The sequence below is a fragment of the Cyprinus carpio genome, chromosome B25 (genome assembly GCF_018340385.1).
Source record: "Cyprinus carpio isolate SPL01 chromosome B25, ASM1834038v1, whole genome shotgun sequence".
Lineage (NCBI taxonomy): Eukaryota > Metazoa > Chordata > Actinopteri > Cypriniformes > Cyprinidae > Cyprinus > Cyprinus carpio.
Window position 1 is genome coordinate 24,429,289 of NC_056621.1, and position 13,222 is coordinate 24,442,510.

A 13,222-nucleotide genomic window follows, 5' to 3' on the forward strand; every position below is an offset into this window, starting at 1 on the left:
AGGAGCTAAGCCATTAAGGGCCTTATAAGTAAGTGGGTGAATGACGGATAAGGATTTAAAATGTGAAAAAAAAATAAAACTGGCAAAAAAAATTAATTTTAGGACTTTCTATACTTATTAGAGTGTTGTGTATGTAATGCAATGATATTTACACATTTCAAGAATGTAATTAACCATTTTTTTTTGGTGAAACAGATCTTTTTCCCCATGAAAATGTCATTCCTGGGTAACGTAATGAATTTTTAAATTAATTACATTTCTACCATTGTTGGCATATACAAATTAACTGATCTCCATATTTGGAGCTCAACAAACAATTACTGCTCGGAAAACTACATTTTAATCATAATTAATATAATCAATTTGGGATTTCATATAGACACGGGCTCATTTTTGGCTGCTGCTAACTCAAAATTCAGAACCAAATAAAAAAAAAAACCTGGAAAAAGTTTAAAAATGTTTTCCAATTAAGACTTATTTTATCATTAACTCAACAAAAAAAAACTGAATTAAAAAAAAAAAAAAAAAACCTGAATTGTGTAATTTAACACACAAAATATGGGGTTAAATGAATTGCCCATGTCATTGTTAGCCGGAATGACATACTGTTAGACGGAATGACATTCTGCAATATCAGGATTACCATAAAAACCATCATCAGTATAATTTCTCTTTCCAACAGCTAAAACATTTAGGCTTATTTCAAATGAGTGTGAACCTATTTCGATTAATATTTCAAGTTTGCTTGTTACTGACACAATATTATTCCACTGAATCATCACCATAATACCTTGCTCTCTTTTTTGCAAGATACTCAGCCCTAGCTTCTGCATCTGTGTTTATCCTGGCTTTGAACCGTCTCTGCCTCTCTTTATTAGACAGAGGCATCTGGAAGAACAGAATTGACCTTAAAACACCAGAAGCTATACAAAAGTTTAAAATGGGTAACACTTTATAATAACGGCACGCTATTAATCATTAGTTAAACATTAGTAAACAGTTAATTTATCATTTATAAACATTAATAGACATTAATAAGCAGTTTATAAATACAGCTATAAATGCTTTATTCTTGATTTAAAAAAAGCATATCTATAATGTGTTTAATAATTGTATTTTCATCATACTTTAATTTCATACTTATAGATAGGCTTATAAATCAAGCATTAAGCATTTATAGCTGCACTTATAAAATTCTTATTAATGTTTAGTAATGCTTTATAAATGAATTAACTGTTTAATGATGCTTAACTAATGATTAATAACATGTAGTTAAGTATTACCAAATGTGGCTATATTAATAAAAATGATTACATTATTCATGATTTGACCATTAACATTACAAAAGTTCAATTCAATGATAAGTGAATGTGAATCATATGAAATCAAGATGAATTACAGCAAAAATACGGCAAAAAACAACACAATTATGTAAATAATGTTAATGTTAATAATGTAAACTATAATAACTATACCTAAAAGTTACAAATGTTAATTAAAAACTAGATTGTTATTGCCTATGTCATTCTGGATAACGGATGACATGTCCTGGCTAACAGAAGTTTTTGTTTGTATCCAAGAATGACATGTTTTATCCAGGAATGACAAAGTAAATATTTTCTTTATAATCAGGCACTAATTTAACCACCTATGGAAAACTACAACTTAGCCATCATCGCTTTAAGGTAATCTTTTAGATCAAATAGATAGTTTTTTAATATAAAAACATTATAAATAGTTTATCAGTGTTATCCAAAAGGACACATGATATTGCTACAAAGTGCATCAGTGACCGAAAAGGTCAAAATATCAACATTTTAAGAGACGTTTACTCACATTTGCACATGTTCTGGTGCTCCTTCAGGGTCTTCTTTTTGATACAATATTATGTCACATGACATACCACAATGCATTATGGTCTAAAATGGTCATTGGTGTCTGTTATCCAGGAATGACATTACAGAAATCACAATTTGGAGACAAAAGTCTTCTGTCATTAAAATGTAATTAAGCTTAGTATTATAACCATATTTGCAGGTATCGTTAAAACATCAATACAATTATGCCCAAGTAGATTTTAAATATTTTTATTTTTATTTTTAACATTTTTATTGTATTTTTGTATTAAGATTTTAAGCCGGGACAGTTACCCGGAATGACATTTTGGGACTTTTGAGCTCAATAGATCCTTAAAGATTAATTATTTATAATGAATTCTCACATGAGTAATTAAAGAAGGGAAAGTTGAGTCATTTAATGAAATCCATTTAAAAATGTATACATTTTTAATATTATGAATAAGCTTTGGACACCAGAATTGACACGCCACGTCATTGACCCAAGTAATAATATTTTGTAACTGATACGGAACTTAACAAGTACACAGACCATAAAATTGGGGTAATATGATCATATTTTCTTGACTCTTGCCCTGGTAAGGACTCTAGCCGCTGCATTTTGGACTACCTGTAGCTTGTTTATTGAGGATGCAGGACAACCACCTAGCAGTGCATTAGAATTGTCCAGTCTAGAGGTCATGAATGCATGAACTAGCTTTTCTGCATCAGAAACAGGTAACATGTTTCGTAGCTTAGTAATGTTTCTAAGATGGAAGAATGCTGTTTTTGTAACATGGGAAATATGATTTTCAAAAGACAAGTTACTGTCTAATATAAAACCCAGATTTTTGACAGTAGAGGAAGTAACAGTACATCCGTCTAATTGCAAATTGTAATCTATGAGATCCTGTGTAATGTTTTATGGTCCAGTAAGTAATATCTCTGTCTTATCTGAATTTAATAGGAGAAAATTATTGGTCATCCAATCTTTTACATTTTTAACACACTCTGTTAGCTTAGATCATTTTGAAGTTTCACCTGGTCTTGTTGAGCTATATAGTTGAGTATCATCAGCATAACTGTGGAAACTAATCCCGTATTTTCTAATGATATTACCAAGGGGCAACATGTATATTGAAAATAGCAGAGGACCTAGGACAAATCCTTGTGGCACTCCATATTTTACTGGTGATAAATGAGATGGGACTCCCCCATTTAAATAAACAAAGTGGTAGCCTTCGGACAGGTAGGATCTAAACCATCTTAAAGCCTGCCCTTGGATACCTGTATAGTTTTGCAATCTATCTATGAGTATGTCGTGATCTATGGTGTCGAACGCAGCACTAAGATCAAGTAAAACTAGCAATGAGATGCAGCCTTGGTCTGATTTGTCAAGTCATTTGTAATTTTAACAAGTGCAGTTTCTGTGCTATGATGGGGCCTGAAACCCGACTGAAATTCTTCATAGAGATCATTTTTTTTTGCAGGTAGGAGCACAATTGAGCAGACACAACTTTTTCTAAAAAATTTAGACATAAATGGAAGATTTGAAATGGGTCTGTAATTTGCCAGTTCACTAGGATCTAGTTGTGGTTTCTTAATAAGAGGCTTAATAACCGCCAGCTTGAATGGTTTTGGGTAGGGATGCACCGATCATGATTTTTCATGGCCGATTCCGATACCGATTTTTTACAAGCAAATTGGCCGATTCCGATACCGATTTCCAATTTTTTTCTTTCTTTAAGCAACAAACAAGAAAGAAGGAAAGTATGCATAAACAAGATGTTAATTTGGTATTAAATAGGCCAAACTAGCTTTTGACTATTGAAAACAATAACCGTAACTAGGGCTGGGCGATATATCAAATGATATGATCATGCGTATTTAGTCAGTAAAGCCGGTTCCCTGATTAGCGCTAATTAGCGAAGATGAATCGCCTTCGATAATGAACGCGATATTGCGTACCTTGTCAGTGAACTACGGCTCTGTCTATTAAATGCCGCTCCATTTGAAAGCAGGTGATGGCGATTTAGCGCTAATCAGGGAACCGGCTTTACTGACTAGATACGCATGATCATATCGTTCGATATATCGCCCAGCCCTAACCGTAACCATCTGAAATTAACGGCAGTAACTGCACAGTAAGTGGCCTACATTCAATAAAAACATAGATGGTACAGACATCAGCATTTAGCTTTTGTTTTTGAATTGGGTTAAAACTACACAAACTGGCCTTAAATGAAAAGATTAACTGTAACCATGTGAAATTAAAGGCAACAACTGCATAGTTCTTCAATCCAAACAACACAATCAACACACATTCAATAAGATGTTTCTTAATCAGCATTCAGTATTTGTTTTAGTTTTTAAATTTGGTTTTAAATTAAAAAAAAAGGCCTTTACCAGTGAGTAGTGTTTTCACGGTACCAAAATTTCAGTATTCGGTACCGATACCAGTGAAAATCCACGGTTCTCGGTACCAATTTCGGTACCAAAGCAATACACAAAAATATGCTAATTAAAAAAAAAAAAAAAACTTTTTATCACTTAAAATGAAACCAATGTCATTCTTTATACTTATTTACAATTGTGTTGTTTTTCTATAAGTAATATAATTATGAAAAACAGTAAACAAGTTTCACCCAAATTTAATTTGTCTTTTAATTAATGAAATTTAAACACATTTTATTTTTTGTTAAATAAAGGGGATTTGCTATTAAAATTAAAACATGGAAGAAATATTGTGTAATTTTTCTTTAAAAAATAAAGTTTTATTAATTGTTTTAACAGTAGTACCAGTATCACATACATTCTACTAAATAATAGTAATATTTCTAGCATAATGCCTTTATGTAAAAATGAACTTTTATTTTGACGGGTTTGCAGTGTTTCCCACAGCCTTACACTCCCCCGCCCCCATATATACATATATATGCAAATTCATTTTCTGCCAGCAGGAGGCGCTTTAAGAGCGGGAGAGATACAGGATTCTCCGGCGACAGCTGCAAAGCAGCGCTGAGCTCACAAACGCTGCCTTATCAAACAATACATTCAAAATGAAATGAAAATGAAATCGAAAATTTTCTAACTACAGTCGGTTTCTTTCTGAAATACAGTGATATAAAAAACACCCGCCGCATCAGTTTTGATTTTGAAAAGTGCAACGTCATGTTTATTCAATGAAGTCAAAGCCTTTTGGAAAATCTATTTGTGGCGGTCAGTTTTGATATTGTAATAAATCAATGTGTGGGAAACCCTGGGTTGCCGTGAATACCTTTAAATTGTGTCAATGTCCTCATTGAGACGGCAGATGCTGAAATTACTGCAAGCATCACGCGCTTCAGTCTATGTAGTAAACGTCTCTGCCATTCATTCATTCACACAGAGACGCGCAGAACATGCAGGATTCATATTTCAACCAACTTTTGCGGCTTAACATTTACAGATACTGGTCCATATGGAGATTTGATTTGATTATGCTAACTTTGACAAATTCCGTGACTATCCATATTAAAATGTAAGTTTCATTTTCATGACTGGATTTTGAGATTCCGTTCACGTTTTCTGCTTCGCGGAAATCATAGCGCTGTATGCGTCAAGAACCGGGTTTTGACCGGGGGTGACCGGGTACTGGAACCGAAATACTGGGTCTTTTGACAGCACTACAGCTGAGTGATTTTTGTGCCTGCTTTACAGACAGCTGAGTGAACTTTGTCCCTTCACAACACAACCAGTGAGACTAAATAAAAGTATGCTATATAAATAAATTATTCCAAAATGTTAAAATCAAATAATGTTGGTGCGAATAAAACAAAGATGCCAAAGTGTTTCATTCGTCCAATTTAAAAAAAAAAAAAAAAAAAAAATAGGGTAATGATTCACATCTATATTTTTTTTTACTTGAGCCAATGAAAAATAAATAACTATTGTCTCAAGTTAAAAAAATATAGATGTGATTCATTACCCTAAAATTTTTTAATTGGATGAATGAAACACTTTTTTTTGTGTGCTACAGAAGGTGATTTTTAAATCAAATTAAGTCAATGTAATTTTAAGGTAAAATAAAAATAATCATCCTATACAGAACTGACAGTTACTTCTGGCTTCTCAAACGTGTGTGCAAATTCTACTTTACAAAAAAAAAAAAAAAAAAAAAAAAACTTTTAGTCCTTTCCGTTTCTCATCCAACACATGAGAAGTTGAGCTAAACATCCCTTCACTGTATCTGCCAGGGGGCAAGGAAGTCGACCGGAAGTTGAAGTCGGCCGCGTGCCGCCATCTTGTAGCAGAACTTCACTTGCGTTAGCATCCCATTGACTCCCATTCATTTTGGCGTCACTTTGACAGCGAATAACTTTACATCTGAGGGTTGTTTAAAGACTCCATGTGTCCATTATTTATTTCTAAGATACACAACAATGTATAAAGGGCTCCATTACCTTCTATGTTACATTATGGCCCCGTAGAAGAAACAGTTTTTGTAAAAATAGGCTAACGATTGCGTCATAACCACTCGACTCTCTGTCGCACAGTAGAGAAATTACCGTACAGACAGGAGGAGAAGCTCGCAGGCAATCGGGGGGACGTCAAGAGATATATGGCGTACTGGCGTTACATTTTAAATACTATACAAATAATTAATCAGAATACTTACTCCTGCTCACTCACGCCAAATAACTCCCCGCGCAAGCTCGCCGTCTCTGCAAGATTAACGATGGCAGTTTGCACGCACAGCTACTAGAAGATTATACATCTGTCAGACAAGTTGCTGACGTCATCAAGCTTAGTTTTGAGTCTGCGCGTCAGAAATGGAAGTGCTAAAAATCGCTAAAAAATGGGCTTCACTTGTCTCTTTTTTTTTATTGAACAGGGACATAACAAACAAACTACAGTTTCATCTACAAAAACCAAAAAATAATATAATTGTAAACAGTAGACATAGAGCAAGTAAAGTAAAAAAGCAAGTAAAATAGACAAAAGTAAAACAAAATAATAACAAAATAAAAATAAAACATTTACAAAATAATTATAATAATTGAGCCAGGGGTAACATATCCTTTAGATAAATTAAAGAGAGATAGACATGCCTTGAGCCCCTTTTGTTTACATTATAAAAAAGCATAAATATTATACTTTGTGCATAATGTAACTGATTTTAAAGCTTTGGCATTGTTGGAAGAAGATATAGTACTCAAATAATATTTAAGGTCATTGCAAAAGACAATAAAAAGAGGTTTGACAGACAAAAATTTACACTTGTGTACAGAAAACTTGGCTAGAAAAATAAAAAGATTTACAAGAAAATACTTGTCTTTCAGATTTTTGTCTGAGTTATAAGAACCAAATAACACATCCTTAAACCCCATAGAAAAATTGACTAACAAGGAAGCACGTATAAATAGGCAAAATTTTTCCCAAAAAGTAGCTACATGAACACAATCCCAAAAAAGGTGAGGTATAGACTCGTCTTCCACTCCACAGAAGGAGCATAGGGGATCCAACTCTGGAAACATTTTTTTGATAAAAAGATTGACTGGGTAAAATCGGTGTAGCAACTTTGAATGATACCTCTTTAACCTTATTAGTGATTAGATATTTGTTGGACAGAGACCACACTTTCTTCCAAAGGAATATCATTAAAACAATTACTCCAATATGATATTATAGAAGGGACAGTAATAATATCATTCTGAAAAAGTTGTCTAATCTTTCTATTCCTAAGAGAGGGACTAGATAAAAAACAGATCTTCCCTATTACTGTCTCGCAAGGATGTAACCAGGAGGTAGAAGAAAGTAAAGAATCGCCTGAGTTTTTCAAAAGTGCAATAGCTCCACTGGGGATAGCATCCATCACTATGGCAAAGTCTCGTGGGGTGACTGGAATACAATATTTAGTTAAGAATTCAGAATAAGAAAACAAATGACCATTTGAATTTACAAGTTGAGAAACCAAAAGAATATTATTATTAAACCAATCTGAAAAGAAGAGTGTTTTATTTTTGTAACGGATATCATGGTTATTCCATATAAAATACCTGTGGGGGCTAAAATTATGTTTGTAAATCAAGTGCCAGGCCAGAAAGTACCTGCTTATGGAAATTTGACAATTTGATGGGCAATTTAGAAATATTATAATTACATACTAACAGAAAGGGAAGACCACCAACTTTAGAAAAAATATAATTGGGAATAGCATTCCATAAGGAATCAGAATCATTCAAGAACTGCCTCAACCAATTGATCTTAAACGTATTGTTTAAGGAAGCAAAATCAAGAAAGTTAAAACCGCCATGTTCAAAGCTATTTATGACAACAGATTTTTTGATGTAATGTCTTTTGTGTTTCCATAAAAAATCGAAAAGCATTCTATCAATCTCTACAGAAAATGTCTTATCCACATGCAAAGAAAGAGCAGGGTAGGTCAATCTAAAAATACCCTCCACTTTGGCAAGGAGAGCCCTTCCTCGTAAAGACAAGTCTCTTTGGAGCCAGGAATTAATTTTTTTCTTAGCTTTAGTAATTACTGGATCAAAGTTTAATTTTCCTCTTGTTTTAACATCTTTACAAATTGTAACACCCAAATAATTCACTTGAGACTTAACAGGAATATTGTGCAGGAATGGAGCAGAACAAAGATTTTTAAGGGAAGAAGTTCACATTTATCTAAATTTTAAAGAAAGGCCAGATGCTTTCGAGAACACTTTAATAAGATCAAGAGCGATAGGGATCTGCAAGTCGTTTTTTTAAAAAGAGTGTGGTATCATCAGCTAATTGAGTTATAATAATGTGTTTATCTGCTATATTAATCCCTAGTAATTGACTATGCAACAGGGAAGTAGTAAGGAGTTGAGCGGCTATCAAGAACAAATAAGGCGATAACGGGCAACCCTGGCGCACCCCTCTAAACATATTAAACCTTGGAGAAGTGCCAGATTTCAGATTAATTGAGCAGTTTCCATTTTTGTATAACGTACGGACAATTTTGCAAAAGAAATCACCAAAACCAAATTTATACAGGAATTGTAAAATAAATTCATGTTCAAGGGAGTCAAAGGCTTTATAAAAATCTAAAAAAAGAATAAAACTTTCATCCCTAATCAGTTCATCATAGTCCAACAAATCTAAAACAAGGCGTTATATTGTTAGCAATATGCCTCTTTGGGATGAAACCTGATTGAGTCTCGTCTATTATTGTACTCAAAACAGTTTTCAGTCTTTTGGCCAGTAACAAAGCTAAAATCTTATAATCACAGTTTAATAAGCAAATTGGACGCCAGTTATCAATCAAAAGAATGTCTTTCTTAGGTTTGGGTATTAAAGTAAGTAATCCCTGTGATAAAGTAGGTGGAAGTGTCTCAGACGCAATACTCTCCAAATAAGTTTCAAGAAAAAAAAGGTGCTAACTCTATAGCAAAATTTTTATACAATTCGGCTGTCAGCCCATCTGTGCCCGGAGACTTATTGTTCTTAAGAGCTTCAATAGACTCAATTATTTCATCAATAGATATATCCCTATCCCAGGTGCTCTTATCTGCATTAGATAATGTCCTAACATTTTTCAGAGATTGGAAAAAAGACAAAGCAGAGTCTTTGCAATATTTAGAGTCGTACAGATTTGAGTAGAAGTTTGCACAAAATGTGCCGATTTCCTTAGGATCAGAACTTATCTTACCGTTTACATTTAAAGAGTTAATAGTTAGATTTCTAAAATTATTCTTTTCCATTCTGAAAATATATGCACCGTACTTTGTTCTCCTTGCTCTAACCACCTTTTTCTAGAGCGAATAAAAGCGCACTCTGCCTTATTCTTATACATTGAATCTAACTGAGTTTGCAGATCAATGAATTCTGCCAATTCAGCTTCTGACAAACCAACCTGCATTTTACCAGAGAGAGTCATTATTTTGGAAATGACTGACTCCTCTTCAAGTCTTTTACGTTTAGCTAGAAGGCTGCCAAAATTCCTAGCACACTTGCTAGTTTCATGTTTAAGTAATTCCCAATTGAGGCTGAATTTATTTTCCTTATGTGCTTTGATCCAGTAATATCCAATCAAATATAAAATGTTTTTCCTTAATTGGTCATGTTTAAGTAAAGAAGAGTTAAGTTTCCAATAAGAGGCTCTAGGTTTTGAAGAAGAGATAAGCGAAGATAGAGGGGACTGAATAAGAGTTGCTTTATGATCAGTCATGGGTGAAGGGAGAATGCTAACAGAACATTTAAGTCCCTAACAGCTTGTGAAACAAGCCAGTAGTCTATTCGGGACTGTCTGGAACAATTTTTGTTACTCCAAGTATAGGACTTAGTATTCGGAAATGTTTCCCTCCAAATATCAATAATATCAAATTTATCCATTAAAATCTTTAATTTAGAATTAGCAGAGGCAGTCTGTTTAGGTGGCAGTCTATCGAGATTATTATCAGGTACAATATTAAAGTCCCCACCAATGAAAACTAAGGCATTTGGGTATGCATTAAGCCACAGCAGAATTTTCCCTTCTATCGCATCAATCAGTAGATCATTCTCATGAGAACTATTATACCCATAGATATTAATTAGTATTACCACAATGTTGTTTAAACAAATAACCAAAAGCAGAAAATGTCCATTCGGGTCGCTAAAGTAGTGCAAAACCTCCCCAGCAAAAAGGTTTTTCAAAGTCAGAACTCCAACTGAAAGCTCCGAACCGTGAGCCATCCAAACATCATTGTTCCACTGATTTTTCCAAAAGGAAGTGTCACTGGCAACGGAGTGGGACTCTTGAAAAAAACAAAAATCAGTTTTGAACGATTTGGCATATAAAAAACAAAGCCTTCCGTTTAGTGATGTCTCTTAGACCCCTGGCATTGAGAGAAATAACTGAAATAGACATACAAAAATAACTCTTAACAAAGAACAGCAAAAAAGGTTGAGGTTGACAACGCATAAGCAGCTGACTACAAAGTCAGGTCAAGTGTTGTAACAGCCATCAAAAGTCCTGCTCCATAACGAAAAGGAGCTCGAAAAGCTCTCTTGGAATGAGAAGAACAGTCTGAACAGGCTTACATAGGGTTAATTTCAGAGCCTTCAATAAATGCACGGTGACCGACAAAATGTGCCCTTTTCCCCTCCTTGCGGGCCTTTTCAATAGCCGCCATAGCAACCGCCTCCGTTCTCTGTCAAAGGCAGTGAGTGAGATCCTCAGTGAATCGAAAACCGTTCGCCCGCAGGAACTCTGACAATTTCGCCGCCCTCCACACACCATCTCTCATCACACGTGAGGAAAACTGAATAATGATCGCGCGCGGCTTTGAAATATTCGGAAGCCTCTTCCCAATGCGGTGGACAGTGTCAATTCTATCTGGAAGAGTTTTGCTCTCCTCTGGAAAGGTGGCCTGACAAATGCGGATAGATTCGGTTCTGACATTTTCATTTCCCTTTTCAGGTACTCCATGCAAACGCAGGTTCCAGCGGCGAGAGTATCTCTCCAAGTCAGCAATTCTTGTTTCGCAGAGCTCCATCTTCTTTTCTTCAGTATTTAGTCTAGCTTCTACATGGCCGACTTTCCCCTTAATATCATTCAACTCAGCAACAAAGTCCACCGTCTTTTTTAGCCCTTCAATTTTGAGAGCGTTTTCACCAATCATTTTCTCCAGGTCATCCGAGCGATTGTTTATCAGCTGTGAGAGAGTGGAAATCACGGTGTCATCTTCTGCTTTGCCTTTCTTTGAAGGGGGCTTACCTGGGCTCTCCGGGGGTGGAGTAGATAAGAGGATATCAGTGGGAGACGAATAGTTGTGGAAGCTCACATTCTCGGACACACGTAAAGCGCGAGACATTTCCTTTTCTTTTCTTTTGTCTGCAGAAGATTTCATCTTTACGTTATCGAGAGACAAATATGAAGTATTTATGTAATCAAATACACTGAACGAATTGTAATAGTGTACTTTGGCTGTTAAAAGATGATTTGTCAGCAGAGCTCGATAAAAGGCAAACTTAGCAGGACGCCATCTTGGAGGCCTCCGCTTCACTTGTCCTCAATTGAGTTTCAATGGGTTCGCTGTGTCCATTTCTTTACTGTCCTATGGTATCTGCTTGTGCAGCGCGAGGACCGCACGGGAACAGGAACAAGTACACCACGCAACTTCAGCGATCCGGGAAAGGGGCTCTTATTGTGTGCAGTAGCTGTTTCGCTTCCTGCTATCTTTGCCTCAGCAATAACTCTGCACTTTCCAGTGCCTGGAACGGCTGCCCTGTCCTGCGCACATATTTGAAATTACTTCCACACAAATGACATGATATCCAAATGATTACACTGTAGCTCTGTGCACGCCTAGCGCGCCTTCCGGAAAAAAGACCAACAACCTATTTTTGGCCGTGCAACCTTTGCATCCCTAGTTTTTGGGGATTTAGTGATCTCTAAAGAATACCGACTAGTTAATAATATTAAGAAGCGGTTTTTCCGTCCTACAGGGTAAACAAAACTCTTTCAGTAATTTAGGGGGTAAAGGATCTAAAAACAGGTTTAGATGCGATGAATAAGGTATTCAGCTCTTCCTGTCCTATCGTTGTAAACACTGACAGTTCTATTTGGGTGCTATGGATACCCAACTAAAAGTCTTAGACGCTGTTAGAATCTACATTTTGTTTATGTAATTTTTCTGATTGTTATCTATTGTTAGTCCGTGAATAAATTTCATTAAGTCTTGACTATGTAACTGTGAGGGAATATTTTAGATCGGTTGGCGTCTGGTTTATTAAACGATTCGTAATGACATGGACACCTTGGTTTTACATTTTTTTTTTTAGTTTTTTTTTTTTTTATTTTTATTTTTTAGCGTTATTTATACTATTGTTAATTGTGTGATTAGAGTTATTTTAGTATATTATTAATAATTTACCTTATTAAAAATTTTAATTCATTTCGTTAGAGGTTTGCTTCGCTAGGCCCCCTAGTGGGATCTGGCCCCTGGTTGAGAGCTATGGTTCTAATTTTGTATCTGGTGGTGAGGCACAACCTGGACTCAAGAGGATAGTAGAATCTTCATGCTGCACCACTGAAGGATGCTGAGTGTGTGCAAGAGAGCGCCAAAAAGCTGTCCGTATATCCATTTCTGGTCGATTTGTGCTCCTCCACCCATACCATCAGGTACCCATTAACAACTCAGTGCCATGTTGCATCTATCATCATCACATGTTTTGTGTTAAATGAAGTATATGGTCAATTGCACCTGTGTACATACAAACTTCATTTATATTTATGCTTCATTTAGGGCGTGAACTTAATTGAAACAGATGGAACCCAACGAGCGGTCATCAAAAACTCATCTGCCCATTCAACTAGTGCCCTAAGGACTCTGGGGAAATAAATGCAAGGTTTATAAATTAATTTAAACCAACTTAAA

The 13,222-nt window shown here is 35.2% G+C and overlaps 1 protein-coding gene across 1 annotated transcript in view; it reads left to right on the forward strand.

Moving 5' to 3' along the window:
• LOC122142358 (cytosolic sulfotransferase 1-like) overlaps positions 1-12,894 on the forward strand; it is a 31,204-nt gene extending 18,310 nt beyond the window's left edge. The window contains exon 2 of the transcript XR_006158565.1: positions 12,829-12,894. The gene's annotated coding sequence lies outside the window, so the exon portion shown is untranslated. The remainder of the gene's footprint in view (positions 1-12,828) is intronic.
• Positions 12,895-13,222: the final 328 nt, after the last annotated feature.